General features: G+C 39.2%; 1 long non-coding RNA gene across 2 annotated transcripts; it reads left to right on the top strand.

Moving 5' to 3' along the window:
- The first annotated feature begins 472 nt into the window (after positions 1 to 472).
- LOC133251572 (uncharacterized) lies at positions 473 to 17,403 on the top strand. Of its 2 annotated transcripts, XR_009737687.1 has the most exons (3): positions 487 to 4,942; positions 10,588 to 12,004; positions 15,295 to 17,403. It is a non-coding gene; the product is annotated as an uncharacterized LOC133251572 (long non-coding RNA). The 2 variants fall into 2 exon arrangements; XR_009737686.1 differs by lacking the exons at positions 10,588 to 12,004; positions 15,295 to 17,403 and adding an exon at positions 5,612 to 5,861 and having other exon boundaries at positions 473 to 4,942.
- Positions 17,404 to 17,498: the final 95 nt, after the last annotated feature.

The raw sequence follows: 17,498 nt of genomic DNA, 5'->3' as shown, positions 1-17,498 counted from the left end.
AGGTAGTAATGTTTACCATGACAATAGCGTTAAGCCCTGCAATAACAGCTGTGACAGCACTTATAAGCGATACAAATGGTGGTGAAAATAGAAAAATTATAATATGCTCGACAATTTTATTGAATAATCTCATTTAATCTTCACAATCCTAAAGTGACAACTACTGTCTTCACTATACAGACTAGAAATTTGAAAAAGAAAAACAAGCTGCTCCAGACCACACAACTAAAAAGTAGCAAAGGCGGTCAATTTGAAAGGACCTTCAGCCTAAGTTAACACCTTAGGAATTGAGGGGAATTAACTTTTCAACCTGCCTACTATTGAAGAACTGCCAACTCGTTCTCTGGACAGCACGGCTGCAGCAACTGCGAGCGAGTGCAGAGAAGCAGCAGCTAGGGGACAGCACAGAAGACAGGCAGAGACCCCCAAAACCCAGAAGGGCTGAGATACGTTCAACAGGGAGGGGGAAGAAATGGACAAACCCCAGACGAGAGAGGAATGAGACGGGAGGACGCAAAAACCCACAGAGGCGCGGAAAGCCCTCCACCCAGGCGAGGAGGCTGGATGCGAGGGTGGCGGCCCCTGTGATGAGCGGGCCGAGGCCGAAGGCCTGGGCCGCGCACGGACCAGGGTAGCCGCGGGCGGGACGCCCTAATGCAGCCCCAGCCGGCCTGCCAGGCCACAGTGAAGGTCGCGCACCGAGGACAGCAAAGCTGCGGTCCTCCAGCCCAACGGTGTTCCCGCGGGTAGTGGGCAGGGATGCCCAGCGTCCCCTCACCTGGAGCACAGCTGAACCGACAACAGCGGATGCAGGAACCGACCGCAGAGGAACCCACGGCGACCGGAAGTGAGAGACGGGGACCGGAACCGGCTAACGAACCGGAAGTTAGAGTTTGAAACGGAAGCGCGCCAGAGACGGGACAATCTCTTCCTTTGTTTCTCTTCGTGTAGTCATACTACGTAGTCGCCGCCAAGAACTGCCTCACCGCGACGAGGGAAGCAGGCCTTTCGGAGACTGTGACCGGTGTACACACACCTGCGACGCCTAGCTGGCTGTGGGCGCGCGCCAGTTCTGCGCATGCGTCCCGCTAGCGGGCTCTTGGGCGGGAGCCGCGGGAGTATGACGTCTTTGGTATTATTTCGACAAAGTCGAAGCTGGTTCGGAGGCAGTGCACTGAGGCTTACTCAGGTGAACGGAGATCCTCGTGGGAGACGGGCCTAGGACTCGTGTGGCTTTGTCATGTTCCGAATGAGGCCTAAAAGGTGATGTTTGAGGACTGAGGACTTGAGAACTCGACCTGTCACCAGGGGCCACTAACACTAGTAATTTCAGGAGTTAAGAATTCTACCCGTTTTACCCAATCTCAGAAGAAACAGGATCGTCAAGAAAGGGGCAAGCCCAAGTCTCAGAGAATCATGCAAGCTGATCTCGTTATAAGAGCTGCCATCGAGATTACTGTAGTCTTGTATTGAATTATGTCTACCTGCCCATTGCCACCTCCATTACCACTTCCCTCATAATGCTAAGAAAGCCAATTACAAACCCTAACAAAAGAATTACAGACTTTAATGAAAATATGGAGCACCCGCTATCTGGTACAGCGAATTCCCAACGTGCATCCCTTTATGTTAAGCAGGAAAATAATAATAAGTGCCCACTAGATTGTTGTCCGGAGAAGGCAATGGCACCCCACTCCAGTACTCTTGCCTGGAAAATCCCATGGATGGAGGAGCCTGGTGGGCTACAGTCTATGGGGTCGCTGAGAGTCGGACACGACTGAGCGACTTCACTTTCACTTTTCACTCTTATGCATTGGAGAAGGAAATGGAAACCCAGTCCAGTGTTCTTGCCTTGAGAATCCCAGGGACAGGGGAGCCTGGTGGGCTGCTGTCTATGGGGTCGCACAGAGTCGGAAACGACTGAAGCGACTTGGCGGCAGCAGCAGATTGTTGTCTGTGGCGGCAAATGTATTAGGCTTTGAAAAGCAAGGGAAAAGGTGAAAATAATATTGGCCTCTACGTATGCACTAGTCGGGGCTTCCCTTGTGTCTCAGCTGATAAAAGAATCTGCCCGCAATGCGGGAGACCTGGGTTGGGAAGATTGCCCTGGAGAAGGAAAAGGTTACTCACTCCAGTATTCTGGCCTGGAGAATCCCATGGACTCTACAGTCGCAAAGAGTCGGACAGGACTGAGCGACTTTCACTCACATGCACTAGTCGAATTACTTGTATTTTTCTTTCTTCTTGATAGCATGTAACTGATCCATGTTTCCCTTTTGGCTGTTGGAAAGGGAGCAAAGAGCCAGGTTTTGTGTCTTAACAGTTTTTAATTAAGACACAAGAACTCTGTTTTCCTCCCCCTTTTTGGTAATTCTTATTGCACTAGTAATGATATCTGCTCATTTTTCTTAATGAAGCGTATTTGCAAAAAGTATTCCCTCTAATTTTAAAAAAATAAGAAAGGGAAAACCCAAAATTAATGGAATTTGTACAAAAGTCACATATTAGCAATCTAGCTAAAGAGATGGTCAAAATACAAAGGACTAGGCAATGAATTACCTTTCACCCCAATGTTTTTTGCTTTATTCAGGTTCTAAACAGCTTCTTAGGCTATGGTTTTTCCATTAGTTATGTATGGATGTGGGAGTTGGACTGTAAAGAAAGCTGAGTGCCGAAGAATTGATGCTTTTGAACTGTGGTGTTGGAGAAGACTCTTGAGAGTCCCTTGGACTGCAAGGAGATCCAACCAGTCCATTCTAAAGGAGATCAGTCCTGGGTGTTCTTTGGAAGGAGTGATGCTAAAGCTGAAACTCCAGTACTTTGGCCACCTCATGCGAAGAGTTGACTCATTGGAAAAGACTCTGATGCTGGGAAGGATTGGGGGCAGGAGGAGAAGGGGACGACAGAGGATGAGATGGTTGGATGGCATCACCGACTTGATGGACGTGAGTTTGAGTGAATTCTGGGAGTTGGTGATGGACAGGGAGGCCTGGCGTGCTGCAATTCATGGGGTCGAAAAGAGTCAGACACGACTGAGCAACTGAACTGAACTGAACTGAACTGAAACAGCTTCTTGGCAACTTTGTATTTTTGCCATTGCAGTTAGAGAAGATTGTTTCTGTTAACATCAGTTAAAAACATTTTTAAGCTTCACTATTTCTAAGCAACAAAATTCACAAGGAGGTTCTTTTTAATCACAGAATAGACATTGTACAAAGGGTCTGATAAGTCTCTTATTACTAAATGTAAATAATTTAATAATTACAAATTACCTAGCCAAGTGTTTAACAGTAGTATTTCTCAGAGAATAATGGTTGTGGAGTATTTTACAAATGGTTCATGTAACAGATGATTTTTAATTATTGCCCATACCTCAGTTCCTCCAAGTCTGTTTATATTTAGCTAAACATTCATTAAATCAAAAATAATGTTGAGAAAACACTTGAGGTCAATTGAAAGATATCATTTGAGTAAAAGAACTGGACTTGGTAACTAGGAAAGAATATAATACAATGGACCTAAAAAAGGACTCACAGCAACTCACAATTGCCTATAAGAGAAAAATTAAATGTCAGCCTGCTCTTGCTCACTAGAGTTGATCTTCTAATGGATGATACACTTGTGCCTCACTCATCCTTCCCTGCAGCCACTGAAGGTGCCTGGGAATTACCCCATAGGGTTTGATAGATTATCAGGTCTAAGAGACTAAAAAGAAATATGTAACAGTTTCACAAAATCTGATATCACAGTGAAGATTTCACAGTGAAGATAAACTGATATCACAGTGACTATGCTGGGATTGGAGGACAAAAGGACATTCCTGACCCCCAGCTGGAAAGCTGTCACCCTGTTTGCATCTCCATCTTTCTCTTTACTTCCTTCCCTTTCTCAGGCCATTTTCTTCCTCTCTTTCCAGTTGAAAAACATCCTCTAATTTCTTAAAAAATGCAGTGCACTGTAGCACTTTGTCTCTCTCTTTGAATGTTTGTACACTTGTTTTTTCCCTGACTTCACTCAGTTTGCTGAAAATGGTTAGAATCTGCCTCATAGAACCGACTCTGCAGGCCCTCAACTCACCCCTGGCAAGAGTACTACTGCATGTATCTACTCATCTTGCTTTCCCAAATGACTACTTAAAATCTCAACTCTCTTCCAACCTCAGATCTTCTGATTTATATCTTTACTTTTGGTAGATGACATTGTCTTGTATTTTGCTAAGGAAATAAGCAGTCTCAAAGAGGAATTGCCTGAACTTCAGACCTCTAAATCTACAAACTGAATTATAGCTTTACTTGTCCTCACTTCCTATGCTTGTTTCAAGGTGGCATTTTCCTTTTACCTGAAACCAATTCATATTTGTGCTGTGGCTCCTTCTATTTCAGGAAGCTTTCATAGAAAATCAGTTATCCCTCTCTCTTCCTGTGGTATTTTTAACCTCTTTTCTCTCTGCAGTCTCATTTCTATTAATAATAAACATGCCGTGGTATCTTGCCATAACTACTATCCTCTCTTTTCACAGTTGGGCATTTCAAAGCATTGTTTGCATTTGTCTAACCTTGACATTATAATTGTGTATTTCTTTCAGTTTGTTTAGTGACAGTTTTTACTATACTGTAAGCTTTCTGAGGAAATGGATGTCTGCTCTATTCACTACTATATTCTCAGAGCCTCACATGATGGTGGCTAAAGAAGGTACTCAAATAAATACTTGGAAATGAATAATAAATGAAAAGAATTTCAAGTAATGAGATATATATACAATATATATTAATATATATAGTATACATATTATACATATAATAGTACACACTGGTGATTATAATGATTATAATTTGTAAATGACTTTGGATGCACAGGAACGTTCTGAAATACACACCAAATGTTAACCATTCATGGCACCATAAGTGAATGAAAGAAATCACATGATGGCATCATAGAGCAGGTGAGTTTCACCTTATTTGTATTTTTCTGTAGTTGAATTTTTTATAATAATTTTACATTCTTTTTCTCTCTTATTAAAAACAGTACAGGGACTTCCCTGGCAGTCCAGTGGTTAAAACTACACACTTCTACTGCAGGGAGCACAGGCTCAATCCCTATTAGGGAAGCTAAGATCCCACATGCCCTGTAGCATGTCCCCCCCAAAAAAAACAATAGCAAAAAAAATAAGGACAGACATGTCCTTACCACTATTTTTATGCCTATCTTTGAAAACCTTTTCTGTACTTTAGGTAAGGGTATACAGTTTATACATGATATTTTAAAATAATTGTAGATTTATAGGAGGTTTCAAAAAGAGATCATGTGTACCTTTACCCAGTTTTTTTCTAATGATCACATCTTAGATAATTATAGTATAATATCAAAACCAGGACATTGACATTGCTACAATATGTGTGCATGTAATTCTATGCCATTTTATCGTATAGATTCACACAGCCACTACTGCAATCGATACAGAACTCTTCCATCACCACAAAGATACCCCGTGTGCTGCATCTTCATACTCACAGAAACCACCATTTCTTTCACCATTTCTAACCCTCGATCACTAATGTTTTTCTGATTTTCTAATTTTCTAATCATTAACTAATGATTTTCTCATTTCCAGATGTTATGTAAATGGAGTTATGCAAGTATATGCCTTTTGAGATTGGCATTTTTCACTCAGAATAAGGCCTGTGAGATCTTCTCAAGCAGTTGTGTGTATCTGTAGTCCATTTCCTTTTATGATTGAGGATTTCCAGGTGTGGATTTAACACAGTCTGTCTAATCATTCACCTGTTGGACATTGTGATTCTTTCCACCTTTTGGCTTTTACAAATAAAATAGACCAGTTGTATGTAATACAATTATTGATATTTTGAAGCTTCAGTCTGCCACTTTATTGATTTCTGGTTTGGGTGGTTTTTCTATGTTGTCTGTCTTTCTGTTGGTTACTTGAACATGATTTAAGAACTCCATTTTTATTTGCCTGTATTATTTTAAAGTGTATCTCTTTATATAAATTTTTATAGTGATTGCTCTAAGTATTATATATACATAACTTATCAGTCTATCCAGTTCAGTTCAGTCGTTCAGTCGTGTCCAACTCTTTGCGACTCCATGGACTGCAACACGCCAGGTTCACCTGTCTATCACCTACTCCCGGACCTTGCTCAAACTCATGTCCATTGAGTCAGTGATGCCATCCAACCATCTCATCCTCTTTCATCCCCTTTTCTTCCTGTCCCCAATCTTTCCCAGCATCAGGATCTTTCCCAAGGAGTCAGTTCTTTGCATCAGGTAGCCAAAGTATTGGAGTTTCAGCTTCAGCATCAGTCTTCCAATGAATATTCAGGACTGATTTCCTTTAGGATCTCCTTGCAGTCCAAGGGACTCTCAAGAGTCTTCTCCAACACCACAGTTCAAAAGCATCAATTCTTCAGCACTCAGCTTTCTTTATGGTCCAACTCTCACATCCATACATGACTACTGGAAGGACCATAGCTTTGACTAGATGGACCCTTGTCGGCAAAGTAATGTCTCTGCTTTTTAATGTGCTGTCTAGGTTGGTCATAGCTTTTCTTTCAAGAAGCAAGTGTCTTTTAATTTCATGGCTGCAATCACCACCTGCAGTGATTTTGGAGCCCCAAAAAATAAAATCTCTCACTGTTTCCATTATTTCCCCATCTATTTGCCATGAAGTGATGGTACTGGATGCTATGATCTCCATTTTTTGAATGTTGAGCTTGAAACCAGCTTTTTCACTTTTATATACATAATATCTTTTTAAGTTTATAAGTATATGTGTAAGTTATGTATAAGTTTATATGTATAACTTAAATACATTGACTTATCTCTCCTCTTTCACTTTCTTCAAGAGGCTCTTTAGTTCCTCTCCACTTTCTGTCTTAAGGGTAGTGTCATCTGCATATCTGAGGTTATTGATATTTCTCCCGGCAGTCTTGATTCTAGCTTGTGCTTCATCCAGCCTAGCACTTTGCATGATATACTCTGCGTATAAGTTAAATAAGCAAGGTGACAATATACAGCCTTGACGTACTCCTTTCCTTTGGAAACATTTGTTGTTCTATGTCTGGTTCTAACTGTTGCTTCTTGACCTGCCTTACAGATTTCTCAGGAGGCAGGTATAGTGGTCTAATATTCCCATCTCTTGAAGAATTTTCCACAGTTTGTTGTGATCTACACAGTCAAAGGCTTTGGTGTAGTCAATGAAGCAGAAGTAGATGTTTTTCTGGAACTCTCTTGCTTTTTCTATGATCAAGTGGATGTTGACAATTTGATATCTGGTTCCTCTGGCTTCTCTAAATCCAGCTTGAACATCTGGAAGTTCACAGTTCACATACTGTTGAAGCCTGGCTTGGAGAATTTTGAGCATTACTTTGCTAGCATGTGAGGTGAGTACAATTGTGTGGTAGTTTGAACATTCTTTGGCATTGCCTTTCTTTGGGATTGGAATGAAAACTGACCTTTTCCAGTCCTGTGGCCACTGCTAAGTTTTCCAAATTTGCTGGCATATTGAGTGCAGCACTTTCACAGTATTATCTTTTAGGATTTGAAGTAGCTCAACTGGAATTCCTTCATCTCCTCTAGCTTTGTTCAAAGCGATGTTTCCTAAGGCCCACTTGACTTTGCATTCCAGGATGTTTGGCTCTATGTGAGTGATCACACCATTGTGGTTATCTGGGTCATGAAGATATTCTTTATATAGTTCTTCTGTATATATTCGTGCCACCTCTTCTTAATATCAGTTATTTGGTGATAGTATTTTACTTGTTCCAGTGAAGTATAAAATCTTAACCTTTACTCTCTCTAGTTCATGTGTGTTTTAATTATTTCTTCTACTTACATTGAGAGCCATATCAAACAATATTATAATTTCTGTTTCAATCATCAAATATAACTCAGAAATTTCAAGCAGAAGGAAAGTCTGTTGTCATTACCCATGTTTTTATTCTTTCCACTGTTCTTCCTTCCTGGTGTTCCAAAATTCCTTTTTGTTTAAAGAACTTGTTATAAGTTGTTCTCTTAGGATAGGTCTGCTGGGAACAGATTCTTTTAGGCTTCCTTCATTTGAGAACGTTTTGACTTATCCTTTATTACTAAAGCATATTTTCACTGGTGGCAGTTCTTTTCCTTGGGCACTTGAAAAATGTGCGACTTTCCTCTGCCCTCCATAGTTTCAGAGGAGAAATCTGTCATTTGAATTGTTTTTCCTGCTATTTATAAGCTGTTGTTTCTTGATGACTATGCTGTGTCTTGGTGGAGATTAATTTAGGTTTATTCTGTTTGAAATTCACTCAGACTTTTTATTCTATAGGTCTATGTTTTTTTTTCAAGTTTGGAAAATTTTCAGACCTTATTTCCTCAAATATTTTTCCTGGTTGTGGTAGAAGTCCAGGTTCCTCATTATGCTCCTTTGACACCCCAGGTGGGCAGGAAAGGGCACCCCACTACTCTTGTACAGGAATGAGGGTGAGGGTTCTTTACCAGCCTCTACTGATAAGAGTTGGGAATACCAGAGCACCTGACCTGCCTCTTGAGAAACGTATATGCAGGTCAGGAAGCAACAGTTAGAACTGGACATGGAATAACAGACTGGTTCCAAATAGGAAAAGGAGTATGTCAAGGCTGTATCTTGTCACCCTGCTTATTTAACTTATATGCAGAGTACATCATGAGAAACGCTGGGCTGGAAGAAGCACAAACTGGAATCAAGATTGCCGGGAGAAATATCAATAACCTCAGATATGCAGATGACACCACCCTTATGGCAGAAAGTGAAGAGGAACTAAAAAGCCTCTTGATGAAGGTGAAAGTGGAGAGTGAAAAAGTTGAGTTAAAGCTCAACATTCAGAAAATGAAGATCATGGTATCCGGTCCCATCACTTCATGGGAAATAGATGAGGAAACAGTGGAAACAGTGTCAGACTTTATTTTTTTGAGCTCCAAAATCACTGCAGATGGTGACTGCAGCCATGAAATTAAAAGACGCTTACTCCTTGGAAGGAAAGTTATGACCAACCTAGATAGCATATTGAAAAGCAGAGACATTGCTTCGCCAACAAAGGTCTGTAGTCAAGGCTATAGTTTTTCCAGTAGTCATGTATGGATGTGAGAGTTGGACTGTGAAGAAAGCTGAGTGCAGAAGAATTGATGCTTTTGACCTGTGGTGTTAGAAAAGACTCTTGAGAGTCCCTTGGACTGCAAGGAGATCCAACCAGTCCATTCTGAAGGAGATCAGCCCTGGGATTTCTTTGGAAGGAATGATGCTGAAGTGAAACTCCAGTACTTTGGCCACCTCATGGAAAGAGTTGACTCATTGGAAAAGACTCTGATGCTGGGAGGGATTGAGGGCAGGAGAAGGGGATGACAGAGGATGAGATGGCTGGATGGCATCACTGACTTGATGCACGTGAGTTTGGGTGAACTCCGGGAGTTGGTGATGGACAGGGAGGCCTGGCACGCTGCGATTCATGGGGTCGCAAAGAGTCGGACACGACTGAGCAACTGAACTGAACTGATACCACCTGAGTTGGGAGGCAGAAGGGTGCTTCATCATTACTCCACACAGCCTCCACTGGAAGAAAGTCAAAATTCTGGCTTCCTGCTCAGTCTTCTCTTACATCATCCTGGAAGAGGGTTGGAGTACCTCTTTATAACCTGGCATGGGTGAAGGCCTAGACTTCCTACTGGGCTATTGCTGACAGAGGTGATAGAACCACCACTTTCCCTGTGATGTTTGCCTGGAGTGTGTCGATTTGTCAGCAGTCTCCAAGAACACTGCTTGTTCAATGATTCACCTGAGGACTCACAGACTCAGTTTGTTGTATTCACAGTTGAGATTTACAGCAGCAGGTAACAAGGCAAAACCAGCAAAGGGAAAACCTTCATGGAATGAAGTTCAGAGGAAATCAGGCACAACATTCTAAGAGTTCTGTCTCAGTGGAATGGCCCAGGCTGTGCACAGTTTTTCAATCATGAATTGTGACAACACGATGATGTGTTTTTTCCCTGGGAAACTCTAAAAACAGTACCCAAGGTTTTTTGGAGGGCTGATCATGTAAGTACTCACTTCCTAATACTAATTCCAGACTCCCAGAAGGAACAGAGGGGAGCATAATAAACCACATGGTTTCCATGAACAATCTAGGCACAATGAGACACTCTTCTCATTTAGGAAAGGTTTAATATCCCTTGTAGGGAACTTCCATGTAAATTCCCATGTAGGGAACTATCGGTGCAGTTCCCAAATGTCAGCAAAGGGCCAACCTTGCAAATAGACTTTCTGCAGACAACAGGCTCAGGCTTTCAGTGTTTACTCTTCTTGCACAGGTGGTTATTAGCTAAATGCTTTCTCCCTTGCTAGGCTCTGGCTTTCCTGGTTCTTTGTCTAGAGAATACAGGCTTTTTTGTCTGAGCCCACTGGCATTTCTGGGTTGCCTGTATCTCTAGCAACCCCATCTGAGAAATATGAAATAGAAAGAAAACTCATAGAACTCACTGCCTTGTCTTTCCAGGTAACTAGCCAATCTGACTTCTCTCCACCTTTCAGTTTTCTTATATTTGTTTTATAATGTCCAGGGTTTTTAGCTGTACTTGGCAGAAGGAATGGGGAGAAATGCAACTACTGTGTCTCATCTTGAAGCAGTAAGTCTCCATTACTTCTATAATTAAGAAAAAGTGATTTAAAAATTTTTTCATTTTGAAAACAAGTTATATATATATACAAACAAAACTCACATGTATGTATACATATATATATTAAAAATAGGTTTAATTTTTAAGTTGAATTAAGAACACTTGACATGAGATGTATCCTCTTAGAAAAATTCTAGGTCAGACAGTATGGTATCCTTGCAGACAGTTACCCATGCAGAGTGTTAACTGTAAAACCTTTGCTTCTGGTTTACAACCAAAGTCATGTGCATAGGAGACCATATCGTCTCAGTCACAGAAGAAATAATTATAAATGTCCCTAACCAACAAATTTTAGACTAATGAACTATTTCTGAGATGAAAAATTTTGTAAGATATACTGCTGTTGCTGCTGCTGCTGCTGCTGCTGCTGCTGCTGCGTCGCTTCAGTCGTGTCCAACTCTGTGAGACCCCATAGATGGCAGCCCACCAGGCTCCCCTGTCCCTGGGATTCTCCAGGCAAGAACACTGGAGTGGGTTGCCATTTCCTTCTCCAGTGCATGAAAGTGAAAAGTGAAAGTGAAGTTGCTCAGTTGTGTCCAACTCTTAGCGACCCCATGGACTGCAGCCTACCAGGCTCCTCCGTCCATGGGATTTTCCAGGCAAGAGTACTGGAGTGGGTTGCCAACTGCTACCTAATAAATATTCAATTTGAAGTCTTAAACAAGAACATCAAATTGTTATTCTGTTGCAATATTTCAAATTATGAGGGCAGTTTGATTTGTTTTTTATATCCACAGTGACTCATAAGTAGATAAATTAATATTTCTCAAACTTGCAATAAATGTTAATGAAATATCTAGGCTGTTGCAATCCAAACATTTACAAGCAAGCTTTGATTACCAGTAAGTTGTAATGAATAGGTTACCATTGTTTTGATCATTATACTTCTAATTGTCAGGAAACATTTCTTTAACCATGTATTTGTGCCCAAAGAGCATTAGTCAGGGTTCTGGAAGCAGGCTTTAAATTATCCTCCTGACTTTGAGGTAATCAATTTCTACTACTTCAATCCCTGTTTACAAAAATGAGCTAATTGAATAACCAAAATATGCTTTTAAATTCTGTATTTTAAATCTTTAGTTTTTAATTCAGTAGTTCTCAAACAGCCACCCATGGACCTATGTGTGTCATGATTTCCATCAATCTTTCACTTTCAAAATTAGAATTATAAGGATCACCTACTGCATTATCATAAAGCTTAATGGAAAAATCATGTTCTTTTTTATTGATAGCTTTTATTACTTCTCTCATGTCTGTTTATCTTTCCTGGAATTTCCAGAACTCCATTATTCATATTGAAGTAAGTGTCATAGAGTATTTACATTTAGTATTTAAAATTTCATTGATGACATGAAAGTGGTACATTTTTTTCTTAATGGTATATAAATATTACCTCAAGTGATTTGTTTTGAAATCTTATTTATGGTTTTACCTAATAGAAGCCTAATCAGGCTAGCTTGTGCTACAAAAGTGGGGACTGCTGTGGGGAAGAAGCAAAATATTGCAAGGGCGTAGTACCTGACAGAGGGTAGTAATTGAATGTTGCTGAACCAGGTACCAAGGCAAGTTTAAGATCTTTTGCAATAAATTCATGGACCTTTATCCTTAGAGTGTTACTATTCATATAATTTTCAGTCTCTAATATCACTTAGCTTCAAATTCCAAAATCCTGGGATCAGATCTTGATGGCATAACTTAGGTCACATGTCTATCTCTGGACCAGTCAACTCCTTCAGGGGCATCAATTTCTGCCTAAGCCTGCCCCTGGCTACTGGGGAGGGTTCTTAAGGAAAACAGCCTCCCTGTAGGTCAAACAGCCACTCCTGAAGTATCTTCTACACTGATGTTTAAGGGTGTCAGTTCTCCTCCCAACAGGTCTCAATATTGTTCTTTTCCTCTTCTTAACATTCTGGTTAATTTAGTATTCATTTATCTACTCTATTCTTCAGTAATAGTCACATTTTATCAGTAAGCAAATCATTCATTTTCATCTTCTCTATCACCTCTTTGGATATATCTAATTTTATTTTATTTTATTTGAATGAATATTTACATTTTTTTAATACCATAAAATTCACCATTTTAAATTACACAATTCAGTGGATTTTAGTATATTCAAAACCATCACCACCATCTAATCTGAAAAACTTCCATCACCCTGAGAAATTTTGGGGTTGGGTTGTTCTGTTTCCCCCTACCTCTAGCCCTCAGCACCCACTAATTTGCTTTCTGTCTCAATGGGTTTGCCTATGATGGACATTTAGTATAAATGGAATTATGCACTGTATGGGCATTTATGTCTGGCTTCTTTCACTTAACAGTGTTTTAAAGGTTTATCCATATACTCATGTATATTAGTATTTTGTTCCTTTTTATGATTCCATTGTGTGGCTATGCCACTTTTTGTTTATTTATTCATCAATTGATGGACATTTGTGTTGTTTCCATGTGTTGACCATTTAGATAATGCTGCTATAGACATTTGTGTACGTCGTTGTGTGGACATACTTATTTTCAATTCATTTGGGTAGATGCCCAGAAGTGGAATTTTCTGGGTCATATAGTAACTCTATGTTTAACTTTTTGAGGACCTGCCAAACAGGATTTACACAAATTTTAAATTCTACCCCCTGCAAATGTATTTTATGCTATCACTGTTACTAACATAGAAAGAAATATTAAACAGTTCCAAATTAGTTCACAGCTCTCAAATATGGATATATTTTAAATCAACATAAATCTCTCCATTATTTTTTTTCTTAAAATTGCCCCTCAGAATTTGATTTCATGTGAATAGCTCCAGTTTTGAAGTGAGTCACATTACTATTCTCTTTTTGATGTAGTGAATCTATAACTCTTCTTTCTCTTCATTAGTTTCCCATAATAATATTCCTAATTAGCAATAACAGTGATAACAGCTATTATTTATTCATGTAAACACCTTAGGTACATTATTTCATTTAATTCTCATAACCTTATGGTCAGATTGGGGTTTTTTTGCCCCAAAACAACAAAGAGCAGAATGTATATTCTGCATTTTGCTCATTGTTTGAGAAAATCACTGGCAGCAGTCTGTTTAAAAACACAATTCATTACTTGATGTTCTACATTTAACCACAGTTTAACTCAGTTTTTGCCTCCTCAAAGGCTGGAGAATGAAACCTTAGGACTCCAATAAACAGTCTCAGATGTATCATTAGCATTGCTTTTCAGTCATATTGATTTTTATTTCTAAGCAATGGTCAGCACATCTGACATCTGGTACTATTCCTTCTAGATGTCTTCTGTATCCACTGACTTGAACATGACGCTTTCATGACCATGAGAAATGAATCTTCAAATATTGCTTATAATTGCTCTTTGGTTTTGTTTGTTTGCTTTAATAAGCTGCTCCAATGATCCTTCCATTTCTCAGTTATATCCAATTTCTGAGTCTGTTCTCTGAAGTGCTCACTCTTTGATCATTCTGCTGTTTCCTTTAATATTAAGTTACTCATCACTGACACATGCCCATATCAATATGTCTAAGAAATGCCTTTCCCAGGTTAAGTATTATCATTACCCCTGTTGTGCAGATAAGGAAACGGAGACATAATAATGACACACCAAGGGATTAGTAGATTTGCACACAAGCAGTTTGACTCTAGAGAGCATTATCCAATAGAAACATACATATTTTGAGCCATATATGCATAGTTTTTAATTTTCCAGTAGTCACATAGAACCAGTAAAAATAGGAAATATCCATTTTAATAGTATTTTTATTCAACCCAGGGTATCCAAAATATTATCATTTCAAATGTAATTAATATAAAAAATTAAAGAGATATTTCTTTTCTTCATACCAAATCTTCATACCATACATGCTTTTCTTCATACCAAGTCTTTGAAATTCATTGTGTCTTTTATACTCAGGGCACATCTCAGTTCTCATTAACCATATTCAAGTGCACAGTAGCCACATGTAGCTCGTGGCTACTGAACTGGACAGCAAAGCTTTGGAGTGTGCCTTTTTAACCTTTTATTCTGCCTCCTCTAGTGTTCTTCTATACTGTTATGTCTTCATTATGAATTTTTAAAGTTTCTTTGTATTTCTTCAAATTTTATCATATTAGAATTGAAATAATCCATAACTTGGGCATGGAAATTTTTTAAATCACACCATTCAGAAGGAAAATTTTAAATACCCCTTCCAAACACTTAGAATGCTATTATTGCATTTATAATTCATTTGTGGGGGGAAATGTAGTTTTTGGTATCTTTTAGTCTTTAAAACATCGTAAAAAATTAATTAGTATCTATGGGTTCAAATTTAGTATCTGTGGCTTTCCTGCTGGTTCATTAGTAAAGAATCCACCTGCAGTGCAGGAGCCGCAGGAGACATAGGTTCGATCCTTGGGTCAGGAAGATTCCCTGGAGGAGGAAATGGCAACCCACTCTAGGAATCTTGCCTGTAAAATCCCATGGACAAAGCAGTTTGGCAAGCTATAGTCCATGGGGTCGCAAAGGGTTGGACACAACTGAAGCAACTGTGCGTGCACGGGTTCAAACTGGAGTTTAACTCACTCAACATCTGTTGGACACCTGCAGTGACACAAACTACCAGTTGGCAGAAGGAAGACAAAGATTCCTTTGAAGGAGGGAATGCATATGGGAGAGATAGAACCTGAGTGTAAGCACATCTGTTGCCTGCTTCTCCCAACTCTCCTGCAGAGGGAAATTCCAATCTTAATTGTCACTGTGCATGGTAAGTCTTTGAAGTACATCGCAGGCAGACATTTTCCCCCTTCATTTTAAAGGTATATTGTGTCTTTAATCAGAAAGTAAAAGAAAACCCAAATCCCCAAGAATCTATTTAGCATAACTGACATAAGAAAATTAAGAATGTAGCTGTTTCCTAGATTACCTCTTGTAAGTCGTACAGAAGAGGAAATTATTTTAGCACAGCTTGTTTTTAGCCAGAATTTGTTTTGATAAGTGCATGAGTCTTTCACTAGAGTAAATTCAGCCACTGGTATAGAAAACTAGACTTTGAATTTCAAATGTCTTTATGTGTTGTAATTATACAACACATAATTGCATACGTAAAACTCAGTTGTAACTGAGTTTTACATAAGCAATTACAACTACAGTTCATGTTATCAGGGACTTTAAAGTAAACTTGTACAATGGAAATGTCTTCATGCTGTCTAGAGATAGAAAAAAATGGCATTCACTTTTACATCAATTTATAAACACTAATGTTAAAATTATAGTTCTGTTGAACTTTCATTTGAGCAATTGTGTAATCACATAACTATAGCAGAAAAACTAAAGAAAACACTGAAGAATACTTTAGGGGACAAAATTATTGTGTTTTTCAGTATCGATAGAAGAGACTTGTTAAACAGCAACATCAAAAAATAGCATACTTTATGTAGAAATTGGAAAAAAAGGAAGCAATTTACTAATAAAATTCCTATTCATATAATATATATTTCTAAAACATCCTGAGAATTATATCATGCTTCCACATGAGCACTTCTATGCTGCTAAGTCACTTCAGTCGTGTCTGACTCTGTGCGACCCCATAGACAGCAGCCCACCAGGCTCCCCTGTCCCTGGGATTCTCCAGGCAAGAACACTGGAGTGGATTGCCATTTCCTTCTCCAATGCATGAAAGTGAAAGCAATGAAACTAAAAGAGAAATAGTCAAATTATTAATATACTAGATTGAGAGCAAATCACTGTAAACACAAAAACCAGTGGCCAATGAAAAACACATAGAAATATCCAGCTCTTTACTTGGGGCTAAAAGAGATACTCTGAGGATAGATCTAAGCATTAGGAACAAGTTTGACATTACAAGAGAGACTTGATCTTTGAAAAAATGCACCAGAACATACTCAGTTGAAAGTAGCTGCAACCAAAACAGCCTTAAAATATACATTTGCTAGTGCATAATTCAAGGTGGCAATAAAAGATGGTTTGGATGAAAGCGCCTATCCTTAGGAAAGCATACCGTACTTTCATGGGAAGCTAAAGAATGAAAAGAAAGAATAAATGAACTTAATAAACAGGAAAAGGTAGAGAGGATGAGAGAATGGGCTGCTGTTATAGAAAAAGAGAACATGTACAGGCTATTGGGACTGAATATAATGAATGCTTCAGACAATGAGACTTCACAGTATATTGACAATTTTTTTTTATTAAAGTGAAGTTCAAATAACAAAATTCATTTTAAATATAATTCAGTGTCTTTTACTAATTCACAGTATGGCCCAGCCCATCCTTTGCTGTAACAATAAATATCTCTTAGACAAGTTCTGGATTTTGGTTTTTGTCGACACAACTTGAAAACAGAAGTGATGATGCACCTTCTAATGAGTCTATTTTTGAAGGTCAGAATCATAGAAAAAATGCATCTTTGGCACCCCACTCCAGTACTCTTGCCTGGAAAATCCCATGGACAGAGGAGCCTGGTAGATTGCAGTCCGTGGGGTCGCTAGGAGTCAGACATGACTGAGCGACTTCACTTTCACTTTTCACTTTCATGCACTGGAGAAGGAAATGGCAACCCACTCCAGTGTTCTTGCCTGGAGAATCCCAGGGACTGGGAGCCTGGTGGGCTGCCGTTTATGGTGGAGCACAGAGTTGGACACGACTGAAGTGACTTAGCAAAGTAATTTGGATATTTTCTCTTTTAGTATCGTTCCTATTAAGCAGTCATTCTAAGACTCAAATTTAAGATAGAATTATAATAATAATTATAATAATTCTTAAGGTATTGTTTTATAACTTTAGACTATTTAAAT

This window comes from Bos javanicus, chromosome 7 (assembly GCF_032452875.1).
Source record: "Bos javanicus breed banteng chromosome 7, ARS-OSU_banteng_1.0, whole genome shotgun sequence".
Taxonomy (NCBI): Eukaryota; Metazoa; Chordata; class Mammalia; order Artiodactyla; family Bovidae; genus Bos; species Bos javanicus.
This window is presented reverse-complemented; position numbering and strand designations above follow the sequence as displayed.